Raw genomic sequence first — 21,119 nt, forward strand, 5'->3', positions numbered from 1 at the left:
ACATTAAAATAACAAAAGATAAAAGCCATATGATGCAGAAAAAGCACTTGACAGAATGCAACAACCATTTGTGAGAAAAATTCTCAACAAAATAAGTATAGAAAAACTTACCTCAACACAATAAAGGCTATACATGAAAAGCACACAGCTAACATCATGATCAATGGGGAAAAACTGGAAGCTTTTCCTCTAAAATCCAGTACAAGCAAAAATGCCCACGCTCACTATTTCTTTCTCTCTCTCTCTCTCTTTTTTTTTTTTTTGAAATACTGTCACTATTTCTAGCCAACATAGTACTAGAAGCTCTAGCCAAATAAAAGGAAATAAAAGGCATCCCAATTGGAAAGAGGTAAAACTATCTCTGTTTGTAGATGAAATGATCTTAAATGTAGGAAAGCCTAAAGACTCAACAACTGTTAGAACTAATAACCAAATTCTCGAAAGTTGTAGGATACAAAATCAATGTACAAAAGTTAGTGGTATCTCTGTACAAAACAACAAACTATCTGAAAACAATCCCAATTATAAGAGCATCAAAAAAGAATACAAACTTAAGAATAAGCTTAATCAAAGATGTGACAATGTGGTATATAAACATGAAATATTATTTAGCCTTAAACAAGAAAGAAACCTTGCTATTTATGACAACATAGATGGTCCTGGCAAACATTACACTAAGTGAAATAAGGCAGACAAAGAAAGATATATACCACGTGATATCACTTATATATGGCATCTACAATAGTCAAATTCAGGGCACCTAGGTGGCTCAGTCGATTAGGCGTCAGACTCTTGGTTTTGGCTCAGGTCATGATCTCATGGTTGTGACACTGATCTCCACGTCGGGCGTTGCACTGCGCATGGAGTCTCCTTGGGATTCTCTCTCTACCTCTCTCTCTGCCCCTCCCTCACTTGCATGTGCATGTTCTCTTTCTCAAAATAAATACAGTTAAAAAAATAAAAATAGAATAGTCAAATTTATACAAGCAGAAAGTAGAATGGGGCTGTTAGGGAAAGGGGGAGAGGGAAATGGGGAGGTTCGGGTCAAAGAGTACAAAGTTTCAGTTATGCAAGATGAAAAATTTCTAGAGATCTAACGCATAGCATGGTGAGTATATTTAGCAATACTGAACCGGATACTCAAAATTTTCAAGAGGGTAGATTTTAAGTGTTCGACTACCAAGAAAAAAAAAAAAAAAGAAGGAAGAAAGAAAATGGTAACTGTATGGAATAATGGATATGTTAATTAGCTTGATTGTGGCAATCATTTCACAATGTATACATTCATCAAGTTGTATACCTTAAAAATACGTATTTCGTATTTGTCAATTATACCTCAAAAAAGCTAGAAAAGTAAAGGTAATGTGGGTGTTCTCTCCTGCTGCCCAGTGGCTGTGTGATGAGGGTAAGAAACTTAACTCTCCATACCTCAGTTTTACTGTTGGTAAAATGGGGATAATGATAATAGCTCTTACCTCTTAGAATTATTGTATTAAAGAAGTTAATATATGTAAGGAGCTTATAACAAATGGTGAAGAAGGGTGATACTCTCCTAAGGATTCTTTGAGTTGTAACAATCTTCCTTAAATCCAGTCAATCGTGATTATTAATGTTTGTTAATAATCAATATGCAGTAGTCAATCAATACTCACTTTAGATTAGTGAGCTTGGTACAGTGATGTTTAAGACATAGTTCTCATCATCAAAGAACATCTTACGATAAACATTTGAGAAGTAAAATAATATTTTGGGGGAATTTTATGTGTCCACTTGACTGAGCATGTCTGAGTATGTCTGGGAGGGTGTTTCCGGACGAGGTTAGGGTTTGTAACAGTGAAGTCAGTAAAGTAGATTGCCCTCCCCAACGTGGGTGGGTACCCTCCGATCCGTTGATGTCCTCAATAGAACAAAAAGGTGGAGGAAGGAGGAATTTGATCCTTTTGCTTCCCCACTGCCTTCTTGGGCTGGGACATCAATCTTTTGCCCTTGCACTGGGATTTACATCATTGCCTCTTCTAGTTCCCAGGCCTTCAGACTCAGACTAGAATTATAGTGCTGGTTTTCCTGTGTCTCCAGCTTGAAAATGGCAGACTGTGGGACTTCTCAGCCTCATCATCATGTGAGCCAATTTGTAATCATAAATGTCTTCCTATATATATATCTCCTATCGGTTCTTTTTCTCTGGAGAACCCTGACTGATACAGAAGGCATGCTTCCCTCCTCTTGCCAGCTGCCTATCTAGCTAATAAAATATCCAAATTCTCACTGCTCAGTACAGATCCCTTCTATTCCTTCTCTAGTTCTTTATTAGTTCTCACAGGGGAGGAGTGGCTTATCTAATTGATTCTGTTATTCATGGGGCCATATGCCACTATGGTCAGTATTACTGCAAAGAAATACAATTCATCGTTGGGCTCAGTTCAGCCTAGGGCTAGACAGGTGGGCATGTCCAAACCTCTCAGTCTGTCCACTACCGTCACCTGCCCTCGCCCCTTTCCCCCTACGCACCAACATACCGAACAGGAGACTCTATTCTCACATACACCCATCCATCTATGCTACAACATAGGTGAATCTCAAAAATACTGTGCCAAGTGAAAGAAGCCAGTCACAAAAGGCCATATGTTACATGATATCATTTACGCGACACAACAGAATAGGCAAATCTATAAAGAGAAGTAGATTAGTCGTTCCCTAGGAGTTGAGAGTGAATGAGGGAGAGTGGAGAGTGATTTGTTTGGGGGGGGTGGGGGGGTGAAATTGCTCTAAAATTAAATGATAGTGATGGTTATACAGCTCCGTAAATGTAATAAAAACCATTGAATTGTATACTTGAAACAGGTGAACTTTACGGTATGTAAATTGCATCTCAACAAAGCTATTACAAAATGAGAAAATAAACATTCCTTACTCATGTGCTTCAGTCTTCTGGGTATACAGGGTTACTTCACCACCATTTCAGATTAAGTGTATAAAAATCAGACACTTAAATTTTCCCTGTTTATATTTAAAGACCTATAACTTATAAGGAGAGCATGACTAAGAATGGAAACTATGCATTCCTCTCATTTCTTACTTGTCCCACTCAAAAAATTCAAGCTGCTCTTCCTGTATATTATCTTCCTGTTCTGTTTGTTTTCTTCCAACCAAACAGTTCCTAGGCACTCATAACTTCCTCCTCTTCCCCCTTCTTCCTCTTCTCTCCTTCTTCTCCCCTTCCTTTCCTTTCCTTTCTCTCTCTCTCTCTCTCTCTCTCTCTCTCTCTCTTCAAGGCAACATCCACTTCCCACATTTTAAAACCCTGTCTATAAAAGTTTGTTATTATGATGATGACATCTGACCTTCTTTGATTCACTATAAACACTGAACATTTAGTATATACTGGACTCTGTGATTACTACTAAAGATCCAAGACAAATGACCCAATTTCAGTCTTGACGAGCTTTCAGTCCAAGTGAAATGATGTGATATGTATATGTACACGCATGCAAATAGCTATATGACAACATAAAACAATGCAACAGATATAGGATGGGAGTATAATTAATTTTAATCAGACGAAATGGGACAGCGTCCTAATCCAAACAAATCTTTATAAATTTGCCATGTTGTCAGTTGACTTCAAAGTTCTTCAAGGTATCATGAACCAAATTTCAAAATTAAAGGGCAAAGTATGGATTTAGCATTGGTCCCTCTCCATAAAGAAGCCTGTTAGTTAATTTTATATTCATGTAGAATCTATAGATGTTAACAGAATTAGACTGTAAAACTGAAATTCTAATAAAAGGAACCAAAAGAATGTGAGAACACTAGAAAATAAAACCAAACCTTTAAAGACTAAATACCTCTAAATCACAAAATGAAACTCTTATAGAAACAAAACGAACCCAAACCAATTCAAGACAGAACAACGCTTCTTATTTTGAAGGAAGGAAATAAATATGGCAACTCTTAAGGCTTGATCTGCATACATGTCTATGGGATCCCTGTACAATTCATGTTCACTCTGATGATGCTACCCCCCAAGACACAGAGACAAGAAGCACGCTTAGCTCTATAGCATCATGCATAGAGAAACTTTGACTAATTTGTCAGTCCATGATGTCACTGTCCACTTTCTGTTGTACATTCTGACGTGCGCTGTGGCATTATATGAATAGATCTCTCAAAAAAACCTAGAATCCTGAGTCACTTAGGGGGATTGTGTGTGTGTGTGTGTGTGCGTGTGTGTTCATTTGTGTGTGTGTGTGAGAGAGAGGGAGAGAGGGAGAGAGGGAGAGAGGAGAGAGAGAGAGAGAGAGAGAGAGAGAGAGAGAGAATCCCAAACAGGATCCATGTTTAGTGTGGAGTCTGATGCAGGGCTCGATCCCACAACCCTGGGATCATGACCTGAGCCGAAATCAAAAGTCAGAAGGCTCAACTGACTGAGCGACCCAGTCACCCCATTTTTGATACCTAAGTCACCACCCATGGTCAATCTCAATCCAATAGGCACAGTAAAGTGAAATGGAAAGCAATGAGCCTCTTGTGCGGGGTCCAAGGCCTTGAGCCCTGGTTCTTTCTATGGCTGCTGATGACACATTTCCCAGACTTTGTCTTCACATGCCTTGATGTCAATTAATCTCTCCTGGCCCTTCACATTTAGCTGATTTTCCTATCACCCATCACCTGCTTGCAGTTGAATCTCTCTGGCACTAGAAGCCCGTTCTACTGGTAGTTATGTCCACAACAGGGTGCCATCACCACCTTCTCAATCAGCCTCTTGGTCTTACTTCTTCTTGCACAGGCTTGTTCAACCCTGGATGACGTCTTTTTAGGAGTATCTCTTCTCAATTTTCTTTTATGTACTCAGTTTATGTTTGTTTAATGACTAAACTTTGTCCTATCACCTTTTAGAATTTATGTAAAGGTGAACAGAGTATACTCGTCGATTATCTCTAAGTTGTATGGCTCTCCTTAGGACCCAAATAGAATGGGTAAAACGCCCAGTTTTAAAACCTGCAGGATCAGAGAAAATGAAATTTGCTGCTACCTTTTAAGGTCTTTAAAGTGATAGGCAATAAGGAAGCTGCCAAATCAGAATCAATCTAAAAAAAAATTTTTTTTTTCCCCTGGGAGTGATGGAGAGGGAACATAGAAAGATGTCAGGCTGACAGATGGATCACTGCCATTTCAGATTTGCAACCAGAAAACAAGGCCAGGCTGTGGATCTTGGTGTGAAATTGCAAGCCTTCTATCTATTTCGGGAGATTACGCTGGAACTGCTTATTTTATTTTCCAGCCATCTACCCCTTCTCTTACATACACAGCAGCTGCTACACCTGATGAGGGCTGGTCAAGGACAGTGCGAGAGTTATAGTCCTGCATATTTTCCTGTTCCCAACCATTTTTTTTTTTTTGGTGCGTACCAATTTATAAAATTTATCAAAGCAGAGGAGCTTGTAGATAATATGTTGCTCTGTGATAGGTAATTCCTAAGATTGGATTCTATCATCGAGAAGCAAAATACGGATTACTACAGCATTTTCCAACATCTCCTTCTAGGGTCATTTTCCTCTGGGTGACCTCACTTTCTATGCCCCCAACACCCCCGCACGCTATTGTGCATCATTGCTGCCTTTAGGCAGCCTGTTTGCTTCAAGCACCTTTGTATTTTCTAAATATTTCCCTGAACCTCCCCCCACCCAAATGTAGTTTTTATGTCCTGACGCCAATAAAGAGATCTGCCAATTCCCAACTCATGCTGGGTTTGGGATTTGAGAATCTGCTCTATTGAGAATCTGCTTTAGCGTTTTCTTCACCAAAAGAAATGGCTACTGGGGCACCTGCGTGGCACAGTCTGTTGAGCGTCCGACTTCGGCTGGGGTCATGATCTCGCAGTTCGTGGGTTTGAGCCCTGCATAGGGCTCGCTGCTGTCCGTGAGGATCCTCTGTCCCCTTCTATCTGCCCCTCCCCCGCTTGTGCTCTCTCTCAAAAATAAACATTGAAAAAAATGGCTACTAAAACACATTGCCTTAATCGAATATAACGCGGAAGAGTAGAAATTTAGACAGTGAAGAAAGATGGAATTGCCTCATTTCAAATCACACCCCAGAGGTGACTATGACCCTTGTATATAAAAACTGGGCTTATGCTTTCATCTTCAAAAGGAAAAGTCTAATTTTTTACTTTGGTTGAGTCATTCGTTATTCAAATGTCATAGTTTGATGTTATTTTTACTGGACATTATATTTTCTTATCTTGACACGGGGAGAATTTTAAATCTTTTAAATACCTTCTGTATTTATAGTTTGGTTTTCGGATATGAGACATTTTTTAGCATTGCGTCATAAAGCAGTGAGTTTAGGGGCACCTGGGTGGCTCAGTTGGTTAAGCCTCCGACTTCGGCTCAGGTCATGATCTCACGGTTCGTGAGTTCGAGCCCCGCGTCGGGTCCTGTGCTGACAGCTCAGAGCCTGGAGCCTGCTTTGGATTCTGTGTCTCCCTCTCTCTCTGCCCCTCTCCTGCTTGCACTCTCTCTCTCTCTCTCTCAAAAATAAATAAACATTAAAAAAAATAAAGCAATGAGTTTAATAGCAAACAATCCCGTAATTATTAGCAAAATGGCTCTAAACTTTTAAGAAGTATTGTCTTACTTCATTTTCTGAATCAACTAATTTAAAAGCCATCAATGATGATATAGCATCCTCATGTCAAAGGGAAGGCAGGAAAGTAAGGTCCTAGTTTTACCACGTATACTGGTGTGGGATTGAGAAAATGACATCACTTCTCTGGGTCTCTAAATGTTAAGAGCTCGATTCAGTGATTCTTGAAATTGCTTAGGTCATAGATTCTTGTGAGAATCAGATGCAAATTGGTCCATCTTTTTATCATATACACAAAGACACACAGTTTTGAGGCATGTTATTTAGACTCTTTGTGGCAATATCATGGTTAATATCTGGCCTGACTTTGGATTCCACCCTCACCGCTTATTGGTTCTGTAATTCTTGGAAAGTTACTAAGACTCTCTAAGCTTCCTTATCCGTTAAGCAAACAAAATAATACCTACTTCATAGGCTATTATTGATCCTAATATACTTACGTACCTAATATAGGTAAGAACACTTAGAGTGGGCTTCAATAAATGATAGGTAAAAAAAATTCATGAAGCCAAAAACCAATGGATTAAATTATCCCTAATAACATTTCATGTTTAAATTTGACTCTATGTATTTATTTTTTTTTCATTGTTAATAATTTTAATTTTTAGAGCAGTTTTAGGTTCTAAGCAAAATTGAACAGAAGCCACAGAGATACCCCATATGCCCCCTCATCCCACACATGTATAGCCTCCCCCATTATCAACATCTCCCACCAGAGACACGTTTGTTACCGCCGATGAACATACGCTGACACATTATTGTCATCCAAAGTCCACAGTTTACATTAGGGTTCACTCTTGGGGTTGTATATTCTATGGGATTGGACAAATATACAATGACATGTGTTCAACAATAGAGTATCATAAGGTAGTTTCACTAAAAGCCACTAAAAATCCTCTATTGACCCCTTCCTTGTCCTTGCCACTGGCAACCACTGATCTTTCTACTGTTTCCATAATTTCACCTTTTCCAGAATATCATATATTTGGAATCCCGCAGCTTTTAGCCTTCTCAGATTGGCTTCTTTCATTTAGTGATGTTCATTCAAGGTTCCTCTGGTCTTTTCATGGCTTGATAGCTCATTTTAGTGCTCAGTCATATTCTATTGCCTGGATATAACACACTTCATTTATTCATTCACCTACTGAAGGACAGACATCTTGGGTGCTTCCAAGTTTTGGCAGTTGTGACTAGAGCTGCTGTAAGCATCTGTGTGCAGGTTTTTGTGTGGACAAAAGCTTTCGGTTCCTTTGGGTAAATACTAAGGAGGATGATCACTGAGAGTGTGTTTAGTTTTCTAAGCAACTATCAAACTGTCTTTCAAAGTGACTTTGCCATTTTGCATTCCCACCGGCATCAAATGAGAGTTCCTGTTGTTCCAGGAACAACGAATCCTCTCCAGCATTTGTTGCTGTCCATGTTCAGGATTTAGGCCTTTCTAATGGGTGTGTAATGGTATGTCATTTTGGTACAATTTGCCTTTCCTGGATGACCTACATTGTGGAGCATCTTTTTGCATGCTTATTTGCCATCTGAATATCTTCTTTGGTGAGGTGTCTGTTTGGAGAGAGAGAGAGAGAGAGAGGGAAGCAGAGAGTGAGAATCCTAAGCAGACTCAATGCACAGCGTGGAGCCTGATGTTGAGGTTCAATCTCACGACCTTGACATCATGACCTGAGTGTCTTAGCCTACTTTAAAATCAAGTTCTTTGCTTACTTACTGTTGCATTTTAAGAGTTCTTTTTATATTTTGGATAATAGCCCTCTATCAGATATGCCTTTTATAAATATTTTCTGCCAGTTGGTGGCTTGTTTTTTTCATTCATTTAACAGTGTCTTTTGCAAAACAGAAGTTTCTCATTTTAATGAAGTCCAGTTTATAATTATTCCTTCGTGGAACATGCTTGTGGTGTTGTATCTAAAAACTTACTGCCATACCAACGTCACCATCTACTTTATCTTGTAGGAGTTTTATAGTTTTGCGTTTTGCATTCATGTTTGTTATCTATTTTCAGTTAATTTTTGTAAAGGATGTAAGATCTGTATCTAGATCCTTTTTTTTTTTTTTTGTCTATGGATGTCCAGTTGTTCTAGTTGGTATTTAATTTTATTTATAACCAAATAATATTTATTCATTATTTCAGCATAGTACTTAAGTCTGCATTTACCAAGCAAGCATCACAGAAGGTTTTTTTTAAAAAAAATATCCTCTGGGGAAAAATTTGGGAGTTGGATGCAGGGAAGGCATTCCATTAAACAATGTGGGGGAGCGCTGCATAGATCTCGCTTTGAGATTTGCAATGTTCACAGCATATTAAAAATTCTGATGAGTATTAAAATAAGGAAAATACACTAGTGGACCATCTCAGTGTTTCTCAAACTCATTTCACTGGGTCATTCTGTTTCTTTTTATCCCAAATCCTATCAATTTTTCTAAGAATGAGTGTTTCTGGACATACTTCAGGAATTACTCTTTTGGTCTATCATTCTTTTTCCTCCTTTAATCTCATCTCCCTCAAGGAATAGCTTCCTTACTTATTCAGAGGCCGTGGTGTATGGTGGACATTGGGATTGCTGGAATATTAAGTACAAATAGAAATAGCTATACAAGATGGACAAGCACAGTGATATGTTTTGTCTGTGTTGACAAGTCCTAAAACACAGCCCAATCAATCAATCAGCCAAAATTCCTCACACATGAGCACCGATTGCTAATTATGCTTGCAGTGGAAGGTAGTTGAGACATTGCTTGATAAGACCACAGTCTCAACATTCACACCCTACAAATATTGACTATGAGATTGCTTCACAGAGTTCTTCATCCAGAGACACGTGGGATGGCTGACATCCATTCGGTTATCTCATCAAATAACTCCACTGAGAGCTAGGGAAAACAATTTGGAAACTATGAGTAGCCACTGAATTGATGCATCTGATACCATCATTGGCATTGGTGGCTCTGAATGTTTGGTGTGGAAATTTGGGTAATTGCATTAGATCTGGGATACAGATTTGATATTAGATACCCGTTAACTAGACTAAAATTTATCAAACACTTAGAAAATTCACATCCTTTCTTTTACTTACTCTAGATCTTCCAAAAAATCTTGCTAGCTTCCTCTTTGCCTTTTGATCTAGATAGACATAGTATTTCTGCACTAGTGACCCTAATTGTGACTATAAACTTGGATTACATAAGCAGGAAATAACATATCAAAAAAAATAAGTGAGAAAGAAATGTCATGCAAAACAAAACAAAACCCAAACCAACAAACAAAACCCCAAACAACCCCAAAGCATGAAAAATGAAAAGATAAAAAACAAAACAAACAAACAAAACAAAACCCCCCCAAAAAACAAAGAGAACTGAAAGAAATAAGTTTACTTTTTGGGGTTAAGGCACTGAGTATTTTGCTGAAACAGACATGTGTTTTTTACCTTCACAAAAATTATACATCTTTTCTGAGTAAAAAGAACTTGACCCAAAAGAGAGAAGAGACTCCATAATTCTGTCATATGTAAACAGCATACTCCAGAAATAACTCCGTCCTGCAATTTAGCAAAATAGTTGGGTAAAAGTTCTTGTTTCCCGAGAATTCTGAATATCCCACAAGGATTATTTGTTGTTAGTATATGCTTATGTTTTACAGGAAATTTAGGACTGGGTTTCCAATAAATGCTTTCCCTGGATAAAACTTTTATATTTAAAAAAATGTTCATCAAAGCAGAGGCTTATATCTAGCCACTTTTAAGCCTCAGGATTCTGCAGACGCAAGTTTAAATTGGCATTGCGTTTTTACCAGTTGCTTAACAGGATTTTGCTCCATCGAGCAGGTGCACAAAAAAAAAAAATATATATATATATATATATATATATATATATATATATATTTGAAGTGACTCACACTACATCATAGCTGGAAACAACAAAACATTTAAAAGGTCTTTAGTATAACATATTGTGAGTTGCCAGCTGTTTTTCTGATCCATAGAGCAAATCCTGCACAGAAAGACTGCTGCCCAGAAGGCACGAGCTGACATTGATTTGAATCCACCAGCTCTCCCAGTGGATCAGATGGCATCGCAGCATTGGAATCAGTATTACTATCACATACTCATCTGTCGCCTCACGGGACAAGAGCTGTAAGAAATACGAAGGGACGCTGCTCCCGTTAGGGGGTAGCTGCATTTATTTCCATGAAAAAAATTTAAAAAGCCACCACCTATAATGTTAAAATGAAATCTAACTCTAAAAAAGAATCCATCCTTTTCTGCCCCAGTATTAATAAACTCAGCAGCAGAATAATACGTTACTTCTGCTTCTCAGCCTGTTGTAGCCTTCGTTGGGGTTGACCTGACCAAGTTCTTTTTGAGGTGGCATGGAAATGATTTATCTTCTCAGAAACTCACACCTAAAGACATTCCAAAGTGGTTGCCACTTTTGCCTTGTGTCCATTTCCATCCTTGTGGGTGCACCCACCAAAAAAAGGGACTCTTCAATCAGTGAAACAGAGTCAGGAACGTTTCTACATCGTTATGTATTCTCCGATTTCCAGGACGGCCCTTCCGTTTGAAAGACTGCAAGCATTTCTGAAGAAAGCGAGGTCAAATTCTAAGTCATTTCTTTTTCTTTTTTTTTATTTTAAAGATTTTATTTTAATTTTAATTTATTTTTTAACTTTTTTTGATGAATATAATTTATTGTCAAATTGGTTTCCATACAACACCCAGTGCTCATCCCAACACGTGCCCTCGTCAATGCCCATCACCCACTTTCCCCTCTCTCCCTAAAGATTTTATTTTTAAACAATTTCTACACCCAACGTGGGGCTTGAACTCACAACCCCGAAATCAAGAGTCTCATGCTCCACCAACTGAGCCAGCCAGGCGTCTCCCCACCTGCCTCACATTTTAAAAAAGATTTTATTTTTAAGTAATCTCTATACCCCAGTGGGACTTGAACTCACAGCCCTGAGATCAAGAGTCACATGCTCTACTGACTGAGCCAGCCAGGGGCCCCTTACATTTTAACTCATTTTCTCAGCCAAAGATAAACTGGCTGGCTCTAACGGAAAGCACCGCCATCTTCCTAAGCATTCATTAGCCCTCTGCGTGGTCATTTCACATTCATGGCAGGACACTGACTTTCAAGAAACATTTGTGAAGCTCATAATTCAAAGCAGCCCAATGTAAGCCTAGGCTCACAGAAAAAGCACAGACTCCTACCCCAAACCACACGCTATCTATCCATCCATCCATCCATCCACCCACCCATCCATTCACCTACTCAGTCAACAAATACTTACTGAACGCCTGTTAAGTACCTGAGGAGACAGCCACAGATAAACAGACAAGGCCCCTGCTGTCACAGAACTCATGTAGAAGGGACGTGTTACCCTAAAAACACGGATTTAATGATAATCACTGCTGTTATTTTGTAAGCGCTTGCCTTAATTCTATTCTTTCCCCAGTGCATTCTTTGCCAGGAAAATGCTCAGGGACAACATCTTTGGGTTAAGAATATAAAATATATTTAGAAAAGCAACGATGATGTGTGACGTCTACGATATAGCCCGTCAAATATTCTCAAAGAGATAAGAATCTGAACAGAGGAAGTCATAAATACCTTTAATATATAATACTAAATATAGCGATGGAAGCGTAGATGATGTCTGCATGATGAATTGTTGACCAAGTATGTCATTCAGGAAAAAAAGTAGAATCAATTCATGTGGGTCTTAGAGCATAAAGAAAGATACCGCTAAATGCAAACCTTGTTTAGCAAAAAATAATTTATTTTTAGTCACAGTAGCAAGAGCCCCTTGGGAATAACAGGTCATTAGAAGCTTTTAAGATTCTCATAACAGACGACATTCCCTTAGGTCCTTTTCTATCCCAACTTGGCCCTAATCATCCTTTCTTTGGCTCTTGTTTAAGGCAGTAGGCTGCCATATAATATATCTTGACAACATAACCTAAAATATCAGATCGGCTCAATTGTTATGCAAGTAATGCTGCTCTGCAAATGACGGAGGGGAGATGAGATGCTACGAAGTGAAGAGGAAAATGCGTGCCACGTCCACTCCCTGCTGCCTGTGACTGAATCTGAAATAACATCTGTGAAGGGACATGTGACACTTCGATCCAACAATGCATGTGATGGGCAAAAGTATCTGTAAAGAAATTTCTAGTACAAGGGAATCAGGACACTGCAGCCTCTGCCTCTGCCTGTCCCTTCCGTCACCACTCCGTGCCCAGCCAGCTCCCTCCTAGGAAAGGGGGCCGGCTGGAATCGGCTCCCCCTGGAAAGCAGCATTTTACAGGGTTCACCCAGATTAGGACTCCATCCCCAGGGATGGGTTCTCCCGCAGGGGCAAAAGCATCTCAACCCCCTCCTGGCCTTGAGAAGGCTACCAGCAAAATGATCTGCTCTGTGCAACCCCAATCCAAAAAAGGATTTAATTCGAAAAAAATTACATGTTGTAATTAGCATCTATGAATATTGATACCCTGGAGGTATAATCTTTTTTTTCCCCCTTCTGCTTTATAAGTTATCTTGGGGCATCCGAAACTGTATTTAAAGAGATTTCAAAATAATCATAGGAGTTGTCGGGTAACTGGTTCACGCTGAGAGATAAAATGGAGATAAAAGGATGTCAGAGAAGCAGATTCTGGGAAATATCTATGTACGTACCCACAGCATGCCTGTGTCTGCTTTTAAGGATTTTTTAAGGATGAAAACAGGGGAAAAACACATATATGCATATGGATGCGAAAATATCAGAGAATTCCTTGCCAGCTTCTCGTATTTCTACTATTCCTCAGCATGTATTGCCAAGATGCCTCTGGGCTCGGTAATGTGTCTATTATAAGCAACCACTCCCTGTATATTAATAAGAAGATTCAGGCTGCAAAACCGCCGAATGAGACTTAAATCAGTTGCGGCCTTAACTTAGTTATCAGCTTATCTTCTCATACTCGTCACACCATAAGGTTTCAGCAACACCCGCAGCAGAGTGGATACTCAAGAAAGACGATCATCATTTTTGAAGGAAATAGGACAGAGAATGGGGTCTAACGACAGTGCTTTGCTGCAGTCATTGCAGGAGGTACAACTGAGGCACCATGAGAAAGTTGTCGAGGGGCGCCTGGGTGGCTCAGTTGGTTAAGCGTCCGACTCTTGGTTTCTGCTCAGGTCTTGATCTCACCCTTCATGAGTTTGAGCCCCGCCTCGGGCTCTGCGCTGACACAGGGGAGCCTCCTTGGGGTTTTCTCTCTCCCTCTCTCTCCGCCCCTCCCTTGTTTGCACGCTCTTTCTCTGTCTCTCTTTCTCAAAGTAAAGAAATAAACTTAAAAAAAAAGAGAGAGAGAGAGAGAGAGAGAACGTTGTCTAATTCCTTGGCGTCTTCACAAGGTGTGGCAATGGCCCACCAAGTCCCCCATCCTAAAGCGGCTTAATAAAAGGGCATGTGAGTGAGCTCCTGGAGAGGCCGGACTCCCAGGTCTGGTCTCAGGAAATGAATGGAATTCATGATGAGTGAAGAAGTGAATGAGCGAATGATGGATATCGTTGTGGCACACACCAGTCTTAACTACAGCTGGCAAACGGTGGAGGAGAGTGAGGGAGGTTTCAGGGGCTAGGACATCCGTTCTGCCCACATTCACCAGGACTCAGCACATGGGATCACAGTCTATGTGCCCGGAGTCAGTGAACAGCCAGGCTGTGCCAAAAGAAGTAAGGGCTCAGACATCCAGCTGCTCTAAATGTCTGCTTGCTCCGTGGCTCCAGCTCTCTATAGGTTCTGCCACCTCTTGAGTATCTGCGGCCTTGGTACACCTCTGACACACAGCGTCTCTGAAGGATCTTGGTCCCTGGAAGAGCAGAAAGCCCATGCGGCAGAGTCTTGGTCTGTCAGCATTGGGTCAGTTTCCTTCCCAGTCTATTCCATTCCCATCTCTAGTCCCACTAGCGCATGCTTGGCTCCCTCTTCCTGGTTCTTCGTCCTCATTTTTAATTTCAGTTCCAGTAGCAGGGTCCCTGTACTATTCATTTGCCTAAATCCAGACATCAGTTCCGGCCCAGTCAAGGGCCCATCAGGAAACAGAAGGCACACAGGCGCCATTTACACAGGTATAGGGAAGGTGTACAGAGAATGTAAGAGATAGAGAAGCACTTGGGGCTGGGTCAGAGGGGCTAAAAACAGAGTGGTCGTAGGAGTCAGTGGGGAAGGCCCCGCTATGGGGGGTTGAGAGAGGCAGCCAGCTCAGGGCAGCCTCCCAGGGAGGGATTCTGGGGGGCGATGACTCTCCCCCTTCTTCCTTCCACTCTCTGATCTCCTACCGGTGATTCCCATTGGCAAAAGTCAACAGCACGCTGAGGGGTAAGGATTTCCTTTGATCCTGTCCACACAGGCTGGCCTCCAGGAGCACAGAGCACCGTGAGGAAGGGCGGAACACAGATCTGGAGGAGCAAATGGAAGCCACGGGGCATAGCAACCCTGTGTCTATACATCTAGATCCTTCTTTTACAGCTCAGTCCCCATGGATGAGTTCCCTCTGCGAGCAGCTACCACACCTTTGGATGGAGCATTGCCAACCTTCTGGGACTTCAAACAGGTACTTCCAGACATCCCTCCCTAATACCGCCTGCCTATTACCCACAGCTCCTCCCGTACCCCCGTTAGAAGCACAGTTTTTGCAAGCGGGTCCATTTAATTTCCAAGGAAGCATGAGGTAGTGAAAAGATCTTGGACTCTGGAGTCAAAGAGACCTGAGTTCAAAATTCTCACCTGTCATTTTTAGCTGCATGACTTTGGCCAAGTTAGACTCTCTGAATTTCATCTGTAAACTAGGGCTAATGAAACCAATATTCCCAAGCAGACAGTGTCACCCTGAGAGTCGGAGGAGAGCCTGAATGAAAGCCACTTATGCATTTTGCAATATTCTATAAAACTAAGGAGGTATCAGGTAACTATTGAGGATGCGGCAGGAGCCACTACAACCACATCATGCAGGTGCAACATATTTTCTTTCTTTTTGTTAAAGCTTATTTATTTATTTTGAGAAAGGGAGAGCACAGGCACAGCAGAGGGAGGGAGAGAGAATCCCATGCAGGCTCTGTGCTGTCAGCAGAGTCCAACGTGGGGCTCAATCTCACAAACTGTGAGATCAGGAACTGAGCCAGTATCAAGAGTTGGACCCTTAACCGACTGAGCCACCCAGGCGCCCCAAGATACGATATTTCTTCCTTTCCTTCTTTCTTTCGTTCCTTCCTTCCTTTCTTTCCTTCCTTTCATATATATACATATGTATATGTATATGTGAGAGACGGACAAAGAGAGAGAGAGAGAGAGAGAGAGAGAGAGAGAGAGAGAGAGAGAGAGAATGAACCAGGGTTCACCCAAAGCAGGGCTCAAACTCACGAACCATGAGATCATGACCTGAGCCAAAGTCAGATGCTTGACTGACTGAGAGCCACCCAGGCACCTGATGCAACATATTTTCTTAAGAGCACATAGCAGTTTGGGGGCATGTAGGTAGGTCAGTCGGGAGCCGGAGCCTGCTTCGGATTCCGTGTCTCCCTTTCTCTCTGCCCCTCCCCCACTCGCTTGCGCACGCACGCTCTCTCTCTCTCTCTCTCTCTCTCTCAAAAACAAATAAACATTAAAAAAAAGAGCACAAAGCAATTTAATTTCCTTACTTGATTTTATAGAGGAAATTTACTATTTTCTCATTATTATATTAGCATCCATATTTACATCAACCCTGGCTGACTGCACAGTATATCTTCCAGGGTTTTTTTAGTCACTCCTAAATTTCCTATCTAAATAAGTTCCCATCAATTATTCCAAACAGCATAATCAGAGTATTGTGGACAGGGTTTTCCAAGGAACTATCCCGAACCATCAAATAGTAACACACATCACAATTATTAATTGGGACTCCAAGCTTGAACCATTATATGACTTTTCCTAAGTCCACAGCTCTGTGGCAGCCCTGGGGAGAACCCAGCGTTCTAATATATCATACTGTTCATCTCCAGCAAGGAGAGCTTCTTCTTCCTAATCTTCCCGAGACCCAACTCATATCTGCCGCCACGGGAAGGGGAATGGTGTGATGGCATCCCTTGCCTCAAGTTAGAAGGACACTCTCGTAAAAGCTGAGGTGGGAGCCTTGAATGTCAACAATGAAAGAGAGAGACCAGAAATTGCCACCGCAGGGCGCTTTTCTTTGCATCCAGTATGTTTTTGGAGATGCCAAGAGCATTAGGTCCCAATCTAAATTGTTTTTGAATCGGAAGAACATTATTACGAACAGATACTTTTTAGAAAGCCAAGTGCCTTCAAACTTAACATCTTGCTGTGTCACGAAGCATTCCCACCCAGTATCTCTGCATCCCAGGAGCTGAGCAGGAGAAGCTCCGGACAATTATGCCGCCCGTCATCTGCCAATCCAGGACTAGAATAACCTTAAATTCTCACCCAACCTTGCCTTACGGAGACGGCTGATTTTTGTTAGCGGTTCTTTTTAGAATGTATGACTATACCAGGGATTCATACACCTGTTCCACAGTCTGTCAATTGTCTTAGTTTATCTGTTGTTCTTTGCATTTTTACAGCATCATCGCCTGATGTATAAGTAAACCATTTTCATTAAGCCTCCTAGGTACCCCAACACTCCATCTCCCTTATGCCTGACCATCTCTCTGGCCTGTAACACGATGGCTTGCTTCCCCTTCTCCCCTTACGTGCCCCCTGCCATTCTCTTCCCTGCTCAGTTTTTTTCTAAAGGATTGCTCTCGGAATGCTCTTACCTCCCCCGTGCCCCTCCTCTCTTGTGGGATGAATCTCAAGAGGCTCTGTTCTTGTCCCTTTGCCACTCCCTCCCCTATTTTCTACTACAGGAATATCAACTGCCATGGCCGCCACCTGCCACCTGGATGCTGCGTCTCCTGTCTCTCTCCACTGCTCGCTGCTCACTGCTCACTCCAGGAGCACTGCAGCCCCAGCGGAGGTTCCTGCCTTTACAGTGTTCTCTGAATTGGGGAGGTGCTGGGTGACCCACTGGGATGCCTCTATTGATATTCCTTTATCTAGAACAGGAAAAGACTTAAACCTTGTATTTAATGTACTGATATGACAGTACTCCATGTCTATAATGATTTATAAGTATGTATAACTCAGCTATTGAAAGAGGTAGACTTGATTCAGATGGACTGGACCTTTTTTCACAGCACTGCCTTCCAGCAAGTTCTCTGAATTATTCTTTGGATGCAGGTGAAATCTTATCCAGGGCCAGTGGTTAATTTTATGTCAAGTTGACTGGGCTAAGGGATGCCCAGATAGCTAGTAAAACATAATTTCTGGGCGTGAGGGTGTTTCTGGAAGAGACTACCATTTGATTCAGTAGCTGGAGGAAAACATACGTGACCTCACCAATGTGGGTGGGCATTATCTAACCCCCTGGGGGCCTGAATAAAATAAGAAGGTGGAAGAAGGGCAAATTCTCTTTCTGTTCTTGAGCTGGAGTGCCCATCTTTTCCTGCCCTTGGACATCAGAGCTTCTGGTTCTCAGGCCTTTGGGCTGTAGGACTCACATCAGCAGCCCCCTGGGTTCTCAGGCCTTTAGACTTGAACTGAATTACACCACTGGCTTCTTGGTTCTCTAGCTGCAGATGGTAGGTCATGGAACTTTCTGGTCTCCATTAATGCATAAACCAATTCTTTTTTTTTTTTAATTTTTTTAAACGTTTATTTATTTTTGAGACAGAGAGAGACAGAGCATGAATGGGGGAGGGTCAGAGAGAAGGAGACACAGAATCAGAAGCAGGCTCCAGGCTCCGAGCTGTCAGCACAGCCCGACACGGGCTCGAACTCACAGACCGCGAGATCGTGACCTGAGCCGAAGTCGGCCGCTTAACCGACTGAGCCACCCAGGCGCCCCCATAAACCAATTCCTAAAGCAAATCTCTTCTTTCTCTCTCTCTTTCTCTGTATGTGTGTATGTGTGTGTGTGTGTGTGTGTGTATAAAACCATCTATCTGTAATATATATGTATATATATATAATCATTTTATATACATACACATATATATACACATATTTATACATATATACATATACACACGTATATATACACACATATACATATATATGTATATATATATATATATATATATATATATAATCATCTGTCTATAAATCCAGACAAGGCAGAGAAGACCAATTAGAAAAGAAATAAGAACTGTCCACTGGCTTTCTTGATCGGGAGCAATATCATTTGTGATTTTAGTAAAAGAAGGTTTACCGGGCTGTTGGAGACAGAAACCAGATCCCTGTGGATTCACAGAGTGAACAGGAGGTGAGGAATGGAAGTGGCAAGTACAGAATCGTCTTTCCAGAAATTTATCTTTGAAAAGTGGACAGAAATTGCATGGTATCCACAGCGAGAAAATTTTACGGATAGGGACATGCGGAGAAAGGGGGAAGGGAGGGAAAGAAGAGGCAGAGAAGAAGGAAAAAAAGGGAGATGAACAGCATGTGGGGATGTTTGTGATAATAGGGTTTTTGCTCAGGTCTCTAAAATTCCATGAGATGTTGGCCCTGAGGCTATTTTGATGTAGAGTGGTATTGAACATGTGACCTTTCAGTAGTTAATGTGCTCCCAAAGCCCTCTGCCCCAACCTCTCCAATTAAAAAGGCTTGAATTATTTAAATTTTCCTAAAAACATCGTATGCAATGGGATTTTCTTTTGTATGTTTCGTTTTTTGCTTTGGCTTTTCAAAAGACATGGGGAAGAAGTTGACTTTGGTACCCAGTGCCTCATGACACCTCAGGAAAAAGATCACCAATTCTCAGGCCATCGTGGAAAGCACGCATTCTGAGCAGTGGCAGAGAGTGTGTGGACAGTCCCCTTTCCTTAGAATGCCAAGCACTGTAGGAGGAACGTGAGGAGGTGAGGTGTGGAAGCAGATCGTCCATGATGTAGTCTAATTTACCAGTTGCCTTAGTTTTAAAGTAATAGAGGTAAGAAGCCACGAGTACATACAGTAAGCCCGTGATCTATGACTTGGTATTCGTGGAACGTGTTTATGGGCCCTTGAGGGATAGAAGCCAAGTTCTGATATCATTACCTCTTCAACATGGCAAAGGTTAAAGCGCTACACCTAATGTAACTTCGGAGTTTTATATTGCGAAGATGTTGGGGGTATGTTACTTAACGATCACTCTTTGATTTAAAGATACAAGCAGTTTGCTTAGGGCCCTGCCTTGGTCTCCGGCAGTAAGAGCTGCAGCAGTAAAACACAGGCAGTGACAGATGGTTATTAGCACAAGGAAACCTCCTAAAGGGCTCCAGCAAGCTCAGAAGGTCCACAAATTGAACCGGAATCAGTGAATTCCCGAAGTTTAGAGGTTTCCAACACCAAAGGGCAAGGGGATTAACGGGAGACAATCAGGGAACAAAGGTCAAAAAGCTGCAGGCAGCACAGTCCCAATTTATTAAACAGCCTCTAATTAGGACTGGTCCGGTGCTAATGTCCAGGCAGAGCTCAATCAATAGTTCAAACTGGAATTCTGTAACAAAGAGAGAGAGACGGAGAGAAGGAGAAGGGGAGGGCGAGAAAGAGAGAGAAACTTTGACCTCCTGGAAAGAAAATGTGGGAGGGGGCATCTTTTTTGGCCAGTTAAATACAGTTGTTTTTAGGAAATCCTATTTTCTTTCTCAGTCTTTCAGCTTGTTGGGCACTTTCTATGTAAGTAATCTTTTTTTAAAAAAATTTTTATGTTTATTTATTTATTGATTGATTGATTGATTTAGAGAGGGAGAGACAGAGCATGAGCAGAGGAGGGGCAGAGAGAGGGAGACGCAGAATCCGAAGCAGGTTCCAGGCTCTGAGCTGTCAGCACAGAGCCTGACGCGGGACTCGAACTCACGAACCGCGAGATCATGACCTGAGCCGAAGTTGGATGCTCAGCTGACTGAGCCACCCAGGCGCCCCTACGTAAGTAATCTTGATAGCATTTAAGTTTTTAAAATGAACTCTAATTAAGAACTTCTAAAAAAAAAAAAAGGCCACGATAGGGACCCAACAGTTCCCCTATTGCTGGTTATGCTAAAGGGAAAGAGAACAGCGTGACAAAGAACATATCATACTTTATTCCAAAACATTCCTGAATGCAGTCTGTTTAACACGTATGTATTCATAGTATTTACACACACACACACACACACACGCACGCACGCACTTTCCTCTCTAATGGTAACTTAAGAAGAATAAATCCCAAGTAGAAAACTACGCGAGAAATTAGAAATGGATATAAATCATTCTTGAAATAAAATGCTAACGCAGGACTCAAATGAGTAACCAGAAAAGCAAGCCTTCAGTCATTAATCTATTTTCTCACCGCAGCAAGGCAGGTACCATCTTTTAATATCAGGACAGGTGCCAGGTGATTAATTAGAAAAGGCCTCCG

The sequence above is a fragment of the Lynx rufus genome, unplaced genomic scaffold (genome assembly GCF_022079265.1).
Source record: "Lynx rufus isolate CCGP_SWC_20201006 ecotype Redwood Valley unplaced genomic scaffold, mLynRuf1.p SCAF_6, whole genome shotgun sequence".
Classification (NCBI taxonomy): Eukaryota; Metazoa; Chordata; class Mammalia; order Carnivora; family Felidae; genus Lynx; species Lynx rufus.